Source organism: Phocoena phocoena, chromosome 9 (assembly GCF_963924675.1).
Source record: "Phocoena phocoena chromosome 9, mPhoPho1.1, whole genome shotgun sequence".
NCBI lineage: Eukaryota > Metazoa > Chordata > Mammalia > Artiodactyla > Phocoenidae > Phocoena > Phocoena phocoena.
The window spans coordinates 56,737,282-56,749,592 of record NC_089227.1 but is presented as its reverse complement, the minus strand read 5'-3'; the positions used below and the strand labels follow the sequence as shown (position 1 = coordinate 56,749,592).

Genomic DNA, 12,311 nt, shown 5'->3' with positions numbered 1-12,311 from the left:
CATCTGTCTGAGGTCCACTAGGGGTTATCATGCTTAGGGCTAAGCTGACGGAATGGGGAGTCGGGTGTTCGTATGGCTCTTTGGAGGAGATTTCAATGTTGGTGCTTAGATCACAAAACACCTTCGAGTCTTCTGAAGAACCGTGGAGAGGGAGACTACTTCCAAATGCCAAATGCCATGCACCTTTTGCAGAGTAACAAACTCACTTACTACATACAAGTGAGAGTATCCACATGCATTCCACCTCTACCCAGGGCCACCATGCTCCTGCCATGCGCAAACTCTCAGGTAGAGGAGCACATCTGGAGAAATTAGAATCCTCCCCATCAGGGAACATTAGGGCTCTAATCCGTGGCCAGCGTGAACTCCACCCTGTCTGCCTCTGCAGTGATCCCCACCCTCTGTCTTCTCTGCCTCTATCCTACCCAGAGGCTGCAGGTCGTAGGGATCGAACAGAATTCTACTCCCGTCATGAAGCAGCCCAGAAAATACTCTGTAAATCAAGACTGTGGGTTCCCTTCACTGTTTCCCTCTTCCTGCCTAGAAAAGTGCAAAAAGTACAGATTGTGCCCACAGGTCCAATAATTCATTGACCTCTAGGGCACCCTGGCCTTGAATGAACTAGACACACCATCCCTGAAACACATCTAGTCACAGAGGACCCCTTGAGAACAGTTAGCCCCAGATGTTCACGACAGAATTGTTTATAAAGGTGAAATGTTAGAAACTTGAATATTTAGCATGGAGGGGCCTGGTTAAATGTATTGTAATACCATCTTCCTAATGTATTCTGTAGTATTAATACCAACACAGTATTGCAAGCATTCAAAGTGATATTGTGGAAAGATTTATTAAATGGGAAATGTTCATGGTATATGATTAAATGAAAAAGTGTTTAACGAAACATTATGTGTAGTAATTTCTTATCTTCGTAAAGTAGACATGCATTCGTTTGCATAGATGGACAGATGACACTAAAATGTTAATAGTGGTTAACTGAGTGGAGGGGTTATAGATTTCTCTTTTTTTAATCTGTAATTGACACATTTCCTACAATAAGCATATATCACTTTTGATATAAGAAAATTTTATTTTAAAAGTGATTTTTTAAAATTTTTATTTATTTTTGTCTGCACTGGGTCTTCATTGCAGCACACGGGCTTTCTCCAGTTGCGGCGAGCGGGGGCTACTCTTCGTTGCAAGCGCAGGCTTCTCCTTACGGTGCCTTCTCCTGTTGAGGAGCACGGGCCCTAGAGCTCGTGGGCTTCAGTAGTTGTGGCACGTGGGCTCAGTAGTTGTGGATCGTGGGCTCTAGAGCACAGGCTCAGTAGTTGTGGCGCACGGGCTTAGTTGCTCCACAGCATGTGGGATCTTTCCGGGCCAGGGATTGAACCCATGTACCCTGCATTGGCAGGCGGATTCTTAACCACTGCGCCACCAGGGGAAGTCCCTAAAAGTGATTATTTTTTAAGGGATGGTGTTAAGTCCAAGCTAAAATGTAGTGGCCAAGTATTGGGTGTGCCTCTGTCATCTTAACTCTGCTATCCTTTCAGAAAGGGTCCATGTCACATTTTTTGTCTTTGTGCACGATTCTATTTGAAGGCTTTGTTCAACTGGTCATCCAACATACACTCATACAAGAGCCCAGGTAATAAATTCCTCCTTGAGTTTGTTCCAGGAAGCAGTGGCTCAGCACAAAAAAAAAAAAAAAAAATGTGCCCACTTTATTTTGTCAGATGAAATGAACTATGTCACCCCAGATTTTCCTTTTTGATTTAGCTCAGAGCCATGCCTAGCTGTTGCAATGATCTCGTTTCAGATGTCTGGGAACATCTAATGCCTCTGCTCCTCTTCAGCAATTTCAGTTCTACTTTCTTCCTTGTTTTCTTTTCTTTCTTTTTTTTTTTTTTACTGTGTTTACTTGTAAAAGAGATTCAGATTTATTTTGGAAACCTGTTATTTTGAATTACAAAAAAAAATCCTATAGAAGCAAATCCTAAACAAATATAAATATTTGACCATGATTATGCAAAGAAAGCTCCTGTTGCTTTCTCCATGTCCATAGAGACATCGTGCTGGGTGAGTGACACCTGAGGAGGAACCCTCAGGAGCTTGGGACTCATCTCATTCCTCTTGCTCAGGTGCATGGTCCTCGAGCCTCTGCTTGGCACTGATAGGGACAGGTCAGCTTCCCTGCCTGGAGGAGCAGCTGGGGTGTCCCCCTGTGGCCTGAAGGCATCGGATGGTGAGCCCAGGAATGCAAGGCATCCCCTTTCCTTCACTGGGATGCTCCGTGTGCCCTTCTGGGGAAGATTTGCTCTTCTGGGCTGCTTCACGCACATGGTTCAGTCCCTTCAGTTCAACTGGGTCCCTATTCGATATTTTTCTGTGACCCACTGTGAAGATGGAGGATGGGGACGAGAAGGAAGAAGGAGAGAGGGATGGTTTGGTGGTTGGTGGTAAAGAAAGATACAGACAGACAGACAGGCAGAGAACAGAAGAGACAACACAGAACATGTTTAATTAATACCGACATTTATCCTGCTGCAGTTGAAACCCAGGTGGAATAATTGCTGTTCATTGTATTGTTTTAGATGAAAATGGTAGAAATAAATGTAACTGTCAAAATTGTAAACCTTCCCATCTTCATTAAAAATAGAGTTAAGAAATGAAAAGCTGTAGGCAGGGAGGCAAGAGTGTTCCGAGATTTCATTTTTTCCCCCAAGGCAACATTCCTGACGAAGCTTGGCATTCAGGCGTCCTGTTTTCTGTCTTGCTACCAACAGTTACTTCATTTTCTCCTCCCTTGGAAAGGGTCACCCAGAGCCCCACGCCCCACCCCCAGCCTCTCCCAGCCTGTACTTCTTCCGAGACCAGTTATCCTCTCTCGCTGGCCTTCAAAGCATCCTACTCACCAGTTCTTCCTTCTGGGCCTGGGAAAATGCCTTCTCCAGAAGCTGTCCATGCATTAACCAATCTAAACCTCTTAATGACCCTTTGAGAGGGACCTCTTATCCTCATTTCACAGCAGTGGAAATTGAGCTTCAGAGAAGTTGAATAACTGACCCCGGGTCACACAGCTCGTGCAAGGGCTGAGTGACAGGGCTAAGATTCGGAGCATCAGCTGACTCCAAAGCAGGCGATCTGCCCTACCCCTCACTGCTTTCCCAGGAAGTCGCAGGGATCGCCTGGCTCCATGTGCACCTGGTGCAGAAGAGGAAACAGAAGCCCAGAGAGGCGAGGTGGTTTGCTCAAGGTCACCCTGACCCTCCCTGCCAGTTAGCCTGGGGCTCTCTGCATGCTACCATACTGCATAGCTCATTATATTCGAATTCTTTAGCTAATACATTCAGATGCTCAAAACCTGCCACTAAAATTACTGCCAGTGTTTTCTAAGAGAAAGCAGCTTAGTTCCAACCTCTTTCTCCATCATTTTCCTTTTAATAAATAGCACAGCTGTGGTTTTATGCCATCTCCTTTCATTACCTCTCCCTGCCCTCAAGTGGCGGTGTCAACGTGTGACCATGTGGCTCCAGAATGGGCCAGCGGGAGGAGGAAAATTCTTGGAAAAGACAGGAAGAGGATTAGCTCTCTCGCTCTCCATTCATTTCCAACCCATGTCCTTCCTGTGTCCCTGGAATCCAACCTCAGTCTGTGGGCTTGGGAAGTGACTGAAGCCAACGGCTGGTCTGTGAGGGAAAGAGGAGGCAGATACACCAGGGAGCTGAGAAGTACATGGAAATCACACCCTGACCTGCCCAGGTGCAGGGAGCAGGTAGGCCAAGCCCCAGCCTGCCGATGCTTCTCCTTGCGCAGGAGAGAGCCAATCGCTGGTTTCTGTAAGATTCATAGACCTTATCAAGAAAAGAGACTAGATACATTTACTATTTGTTGAAACATGGAGGTTTGACTGTTGATGGAGACACATAGGGTGGTAGAAAGAGCACGAACTTGAGAATCAGACGGATTTTGCTCAGAGTTGGAACTAAGCTACCGACTAACCACTCGGCTAGGGGTCTTGAGGAAGTTATTTAACCTCTCTGAACCTCAGCTTTCTCATCTGCAAAATGGGATACTAGCACGCAGTGGGTACTCAAATATGTATTTAATGAACTGATTTTAGAGTACTCAAAATCATTTGGATTACTGTTTTAAAATAAGAATAACCCAATTCCTGTCCATCTGAAATCCAATTACCCACTGTGGAGTTTCAAAGGCAGCAAAGATCGTAATGGCTGAACATCACTGAGGTCATCCTGAAATTTATTACGTATCCGAGAGCTTATTTTGACTGTATTCTGGAGGCAACACACGATGCACAGAGTCAGCCCTCTCTATGTTGTTCAAGTTGTTAGAACGACTTAAATTTGCAGGACCACTCACTTATGAGTAATGGTATGCGTGAATGTACACACACACACACACACACACGTCTGCACTCACACACAGGACCACAGAACTCACTAACAGGCAGGAGTAGAGTAGCAAATCATTACATTCAACTATCATGAGCAGAGCTCAAGAATGCAAGTGAGTTTCCCCCCTAATATCCCAACAGGCTAGAGTATTCCCGAGCTTTAAAATAACGTATTTTTAAATCCAAACACTAGCAGACATTTCCCCAAAATCCAGAAGCGTTTTGTCAAGAAGGAAAAGGAACTAAGTAAACAGAAGATGAGTGGCATTTCTCAGCTATTTTATCACATCGCAACTTCAACAAAACCAAGCCTGTCCTTGCCTCATCCATGACGGCTCTGCCAGCAGAATGAGTGAATTGGGGCAGATTTCAGTTTTAAATGCCTCCTAATATCATTTGGGCAAATTAGCTTATGTGGCTGGACATTGGATTCCAGCCACAGAGAATGTTCTTTTCCTGTCAGAAGCTCTGATAACCCAATGCCAGAGTGAAATATCAGTAACCTCTTAACAATTTTTCTTGATTTCTTTAAGAGTGAACATGAGACATGTTAAGAACAACAACCCAATCATTAAACCCCATGTGGTTCTCCTAGGAGCCAGCTCTATTGCTTTAATCAGATTATGGACAACTCATTCTCAGCCCGGCCATTCATCTTCTTTGTTTATATACACACCAAGTGGCATTCTTCTTAACATCAAAAAATAGTAATCAAAACTGAGAACCACAAAAGACCTTTCACTATGTACGGAGTTAAGTAACATCTATTTGCTTTCATTAGTTTCTAAACAACAAGTACACTGGTTCTGATTAAACCTGGCATGTGTTAATTACATCTGAGGTCCGGGGTTGTTTTTTTTCCTCCGGGGTTGTTTTGTCTGCAATAGAGGATGACTTAAGAATGAAGCCAGAGCAGAAATTTGAGGCTCCCAGGCCTCAGGAGCCACCTGCCTCCATGCGCTTCCTCAGTGAAAGTTTCCAGCCTCAGAATGGCAGCAACGGATGTGAGCGTGTCACAGAAAGTTACGTTTTGGGGCGGGGGGAGGGGTTGTTTTGGTTTTAGGCCTCGGCTTTATCACCCGTTTTATGGGCTGGAGTTAAATGGCAGTACAAGGCAGTTTGCTCTCTTACTGCTCAGCACTAACAGCCATCATGAGCCATAATTAGAAGTAAAACCACCACATAAATAACACGGCAGAAAAATTGTCACCAGGTCGAGCCAGACTGTGGCTATGGGAAACTTCAGTGGGTCCTGGGTACTTAAGGGGCATCGTGTGTTTTAGCCCATATTTGCCTTACTAAAGCCCAAATGGGAGCTGTTTAGACTTTCAAAACAGCTCTTGAAAATAGACGATGCCAGTTTAAACAGACTGTCTGTTGCTTAGTGTGGTGTAGAAACCCTTTGCCGGGTGGCCAGGACAGCTGCAAGGGCTGAGAGGGAGAGGGTGGGAGCCAGAGGTGAGGAAGGGTAAAGAAGTGGCTGGCAAGGAAGAAGCGCATGCACTTCCCCCATCAAGGAGGTCTGGATAGATTTCACTACTGCCCATCCTTGAGCCGGGAAGGTCACACTTCCACTGGGGGAACCAGTGAAGTTGGGTGGCCTCACAGAGGTTGCTTCTGTGACTTATACCCAGTGATGAAGTGGGAGCAGGCAGACTAACATTTCTGAGCATTTTACATCAATTTTCATTAATTCTCATAACAGCTTTAAGAAGTCAGAGAAAATAAATTGAGTCCTGCCCTGGGGCAGGGCCCTGAGGAAACAGGACCAACGGCCCACTTTCTGCCTTTGGCCTGCCCATGTGCAAAGAGGCAGCAGATAGGAATTAACATAAGGGCGCCATACAAATAATCAGAAGCATTTCTTTTTCTCCTGATTTAGCCTCCCTCACACAGGGATTAGGAAACAAACCAAATACAGTAAGCCTGGAATGGAAGGAACATGGTAGACAGTAGTTTTCAATTTTGAATCACTTAAAAAATTGATTTAAGTACATCCACTTGCTTTTTTTTTTTTTTAATTTATTTATTTATTTTTGGCTGTGTTGGGTCTTCGTTTCTGTGCGAGGGCTTTTCTCCAATTGCGGCGAGTGGGGGCCACTCTTCATCGCGGTGCGCGGGCCTCTCACTGTCGCGGCCTCTCTTGTTGAGGAGCACAGGCTCCAGATGCGCAGGCTCAGTAGTTGTGGCTCACGGGCCTAGTTGCTCCGCGGCATGTGGGATCTTCCCAGACCAGGGCTCGAACCCGTGTCCCCTGCATCAGCAGGCAGATTCTCAACCACTGCGCCACCAGGGAAGCCCCATCCACTTGCTTTTAAAAAATAAATCATATGTATTTTTCTACGGTTCAGCCAGAATAGTTAAGGTCTAATCTTCCTGTGGAATGAAAAAGAACATTCCTCTGAATGATCTAAAAGCCCACATGTGTTCTCTAAAAAAGGATGGTTTGCTTTCTCCTTTTCTTTCTTCTTTTGCAAAATCAAACAAATAAAAACAAAACAAAATTCATCAAAAACTCTGTGTTGAGAGGTTTTTATTCAAAAGAAACATTGCATCTGGTGTTAAGCAATGCATTTAGTGGAATGGCTCTCTACATATACACGTAGGTAACACAGCTCCATTTCACATGCGGATTTTTGTCTGCATTTATATCCCTGCAGGCCACATGTGGCGTGACACTGACTTTTTTAAAATTAAGATATGAAGTGCTCATTTTTTTGTGGACCTGCTATATTCTAACAAATTTACTACACATCTCAGAAAACACATAGCTTTGCCAAAGTTGGTGAGCAGCCCAGTGCGGTTTACCTCCAGCCCACAGCTCTTTCCCTGAATTCAATACTGCAGGCACAATTTAATGCAAACCCAATTTATGACTTAATGCTCTAGGGACCATAGTGAGAGATTGTTACATTATTCTTTTCTAATCCTATTTGTGTTTTAATTTGCTAAGCCTGTAATGAGGTGCATGCCTTGAATAGATTCAAGATGTTTCACATCGCTTTTGACTTTGTTTAATATAATAGATTTTACAGTTTGCATTAAATACCCAGGTGCTATGGTCAGTATTATCTCTTTATTTTCTCAACTAGAGTGAATAAAATTACACCGTGAAAGTAATTGTATACATGTTTCCTTGTTTATTGTAATGGTTTATTTCCTATTATAACTCTTGATTCAAATTACATCTAGTTCTCCAAAAGTCAATTCTCCATGGACTCTTACTACCCCCTTTCCATAAAACTGTTCATCTCTGAAAAGAATGGAGACTTGGCTGACAATTGATTAGTTGAGTAATAAGAGAATAAGTTTTCTAGCCTAAGTTGCGGTACTTCAGTTAACAGGAGGGAATAAAGTGAGGAAGGCAGGGAGGGAGGAAGAAAAGGTGCTGTGTCACTGTAGACTCACTATTTTATTTCGGGTGTTCGGCTGAAACGTACCATCCCTAATCAGAACTGCTACGTCACCCAAACCCACAGAGTGTCATTTGCTGTCCATAACTGTGTTATAGTCAATTATAGCTAAATTCTCTGTTCTGTATGTACAATCAAAGGGTGTCTGGAATGCATTTTGCTATTTTCTGAATCCTATTATTACCGACATGTTTATTACATTCAGAAGATGGCTTTCTGAAATTACATTGGAATTGTACAACCCACCTGCCATTTACAAACAGAAGAATTTAAGCATTTCTTAACAAGGAGAGAGTTCATTGAGCTCTTTCATGGTAACTTTTCTCGTGTTATTTTTTTCCATGGCCATTTTTACAAGACTCATTGCTCAAGCCTCTATTTTTGTAAAAATATCTAAGCTCTCAAGTTAAGGTTTTTGTTTGTTTGTTTGTTTTTGCGGTACGCGGGCTTCTCACTGTTGTGGCCTCTCCCGTAGCGGAGCACAGGCTCCGGACGCGCAGGCTCAGCGGCCATGGCTCACGGGCCCAGCCGCTCCGCGGCATGTGGGATCTTCCCGGACCGGGGCACGAACCCGTGTCCCCTGCATCGGCAGATGGACTCTCAACCACTGCGCCACCAGCGAAGCCCAAGGTTTATTTTTAAATTGATAACTACACAGCCGGTCAAAAAGGAGTTGCAAATTGGCTATTGACACCTGGGGTAGATGCTTGTGACAATTTTCACTATGAAATTTTTCTCAGACTATGTATAAAGGGATTGTAAAGCGGACCCTAAATATATCTATTCGATAGCCCTGAAATCACTCCTTTAGGTTGCCTGTCAAAAGAAAGACAATTCAAGTTATGCCCTTAAATTTCTTTTTGGGCCATTTTAAGAGGAAAGTGAGTGGTGTTAGAAAGACACATGGGGGCTTCCCTGGTGGCTCAGTGGTTGAGAGTCTGCCGCCGATGCAGGGGACACGGGTTCGTGCCCCGGTCCGGGAAGATCCCACATGCCGCGGAGTGGCTGGGCCCATGAACCATGGCCGCTGAGCCTGCGCGTCCGGAGCCTGTGCTCCGCAACGGGAGAGGCCACAACAGTGAGAGGGCCACGCACCGCAAAAAAAAAAAAAGAAAGACACATGGTATCTATTTGAAAATGTAACACCTCATCATTAATTATTAAGGGAGAAGTGAAAGTGTTTCTAAACCCAATGCTTCTCCTTTCCCTTCTACTGAAGTTTATACTCTTAAATCCCTCCGACCCAAGCTTATTTTATTACTGGTATTTGCCTCCAAGGGCCAAGGGATATTACACCTTTTTATTTGCTATTTTTACAGGACCCAACAAAGTGCTTTTAAAATATATAACCACTTAATTCAAGTCAAGCTTTTTCAATACTCCTTTCCTTCAAGCCCTTTCTAATTTGTTTTCCTCCAGCCAGGAGCCCGGAGAAGACTCTGTGATTTATGTTTTCATTTATTTATTTTATTTGGGCTTTTCATTTAAGCAAAGAAACACTCCCCACAGCCCTCAATTCTGCATCATCTCACCCCACTCCACCCCTTTGTATTTGGACCATTAAGATTTTCTTAAGGCCAGACTTTGGAGTATTAAATGGATTTCTTCGGAGCTTTGACCACAGTCTGGAGGAGGCTTGGCCTGGGGTGCTTCTGGGGGCTCCAAGGGAGGGTTGGGGGAGGCTCTTTACACCACTCAGGGTGGCAACACCCCAGTGCTTTACATTTCCACCTTCTTGAGGACAAGCTCTATCTCTTTTTTCCTTTATCACTTCATGCCCAGCCCACTACAGAGCTCCTTAGACAGAGCCCTGGAAGAACTCAGCCTTTCCCTAATGATGGAGGGTGCTCTGCCACAGAGCTTAAATTTCCATATGTTATTGCTCAAATTGACATATTGTTTTTGTTTGGACACTGGGTATGGGATGGAGGAAACTTCTACATGACATTTAAGAGTTGGGATTTGACAGTTTAGAGCCATGGGTTTGAGTATCTGTTCCACTTTTTACCCAGGGGCCTTGAGCAAGTTAGTCCCCTCCACACTGATTCATGGATCCAGCCAGTCAGTCAGCAAAACCTTCTTAGACACCTACTCTATGCCAGGCACAGAGTTAGGCACAGTGGGTAACAGGTAACAACATAGGCATGGTTCCTGACTGCACTGATCTAGTGAGGCCGACAGATGGGCAAACATTTACAGTAAAATGTGTCAGGCATGATAATAGGAGAAGCCAGGAAAGCCTTTTGGAAAAAAGTGATATATAAGTGACATGAAATCAGTTTCCTCCACTGTAAAAAGGGGTTAATATATTATCTGCCTCATGGGGGCACTATGAGATTAAGTGAGTACAATGGGCCCTTGCATTGCTCCCACATGAAGTGAAAACTCTGTTAAAAAAAAGTGGGAAAGCAATTATTGTCATCATTGCTAAGTACCATTCCAGGATTCCCAAAGAAATTAACATTGGAGAACCACATAGTTCTTTTTTTTTCTTTTTTTTTTTGTGGTTCACGGGCCTCTCACTGTTGTGGCCTCTCCCTTTGCGGAGCACAGGCTCCGGACGCTCAGGCTCAGCGGCCATGGCTCACGGGCCCAGCCGCTCCGCGGCATGTGGGATCTTCCCGGACCAGGGCACGAAGCCGTGTCCCCTGCATCGGCAGGCGGACTCTCAACCAATGCGCCACCAGGGAAGCCCCACATAGTTCTTTTTTTAATAGAAAGGAGTAAACAATAATGTTGCCTGTAGAACATTAAAGTAAATTTGAAGATAAATGAATTAAAATTAATAGGCTCTCTCAAGTAAAAGTCACTAACAATTGAGTCTGTTTCAAACACCAGCTTCTCTAGGGCAGAAAGGATCAGACAGCTCGGTTCTACCCACTTAAAAAGAGGACTCGTCCTCCGCATGGAGTCTTGGACATTTCCAGCAGAATAATGCTCCTCCAAAGCGTTCTTACCAGTTTATAAAAGGTAATAACATTTACTTTCATTTAAAGCGAGCCAGGAAGCATTTTTAAATGAGTATTCATACATTGAGAATTGTACATATAATTGTAAATTATATTTGCTCATTGTAACTTCAGAAATGAAATTCCCACAGAGACAAACTTTGGCTTCACCTACCCGCCCTTAGGAGACCATGGTTCATTCCAGGAGGTGCTATGAACTCAGTGGATGCAGTGTGGGTAATGAAGTTCTCCAGTGCAATTCCTGAAAATAATAAAATAATCAAGCATTAATGAGCACGATCTTTGATTACTTATACAAATGTCACAAATACTTGGAGAAAATCATCTGTTAGTCACAACAGAATTCATCTTAGGAGAAGAACTGTCTTCACTTTAGCAAATACTTGGCTGGCCATTTTGGGGCCTTTAGATGGGGCCCGAGACAATTGTCCTGCTTAGTAACATAGGAGTAACGTTAGTGAAATGCTCTGCTTAGTAATTTTGAGGTGCTGGGAGCAGCCTAAAAAACAGAGAGAGGGTTAGAATATTTTGAGGGATAGGGACAGAGCAGCTGGTGGGAGATGTTTAGGAGGAGAGCTGGCAAAGAGGTTACCTTGATGTGGGTATGACAGGGGCAACATCACCAAAGATGGTGCCCGATATTCAGTTTTTAGTTAGCAGTTAGTAGTCTGCCAAGCTGGATTGCTAAGTAGCACTTGCTATGTGTGAGCACACAAATACATGGAATTGTCACCATAGGTCTCTATATATTGCATTATATGAGTAGATACTGGAAGCCCTCAAGGAAACTGAGGGTGTCTTGGTGGCTACCGGGCAGAGGAGAGCAGCATTGGTGTCCAAGAGAGATCCAGAGGTCAGCAGGAACAATGTATTGGAGGAAGAGATCCCCAAGAACACAAGCCCCTAGGAAGTCACAGAAATCATGGGCAAGGCAGTGAGACTCATCCAGCACGTAAACAAGAGGATTTTAGCCTGTTTTACCCCACCTGGGCTATATGTCTACATATAAACTATAACAAGCCCTTAATTCTTCTTTCATTGGAAATTCTTTCCAAGGCAAGGTAACCTGAAAATTTAAGCCACTATACTGGATGAGCCCTCCTGTCAGACTTTGGAGGAACTGACAAGTTGAAAAGACCACATGGAGCTACTTTTCAGATTTTCAGAGATGCCAGCAACGGCTCCTTTGTATGCTAATATTACTATCCCTTTAAGATGAATTCCCCCACTGTCCTCAATGAATGGTTGCTGATCTAATGATTAATTGATGGCAAAGAGTCTCTAATGACCTAATAGCTCATTAGGGTTGACTGAGCCAGCAGGGGTCTTCGAAAATGTTTTTTATTCCACTCTGAGGCTTTGTGAGTTTTCCTGTACATACATCAGACCATGGTCCAGGTTATTAAACCTACAAACGAGAAACCACAGCAAGAACAGGATGGACCTACAACTATAACTTGGGAGTATAAGGGCAAACATGGAACCCACATGACAGAGCTGTATAACACTGCC

At 44.0% G+C, this 12,311-nt stretch overlaps 1 pseudogene; it reads left to right on the top strand.

Moving 5' to 3' along the window:
* Window positions 1-233: 233 nt before the first annotated feature.
* LOC136127915 (uncharacterized protein KIAA0087-like) lies at window positions 234-3,895 on the top strand (annotated as a pseudogene).
* The last annotated feature ends 8,416 nt before the right edge of the window (window positions 3,896-12,311 follow it).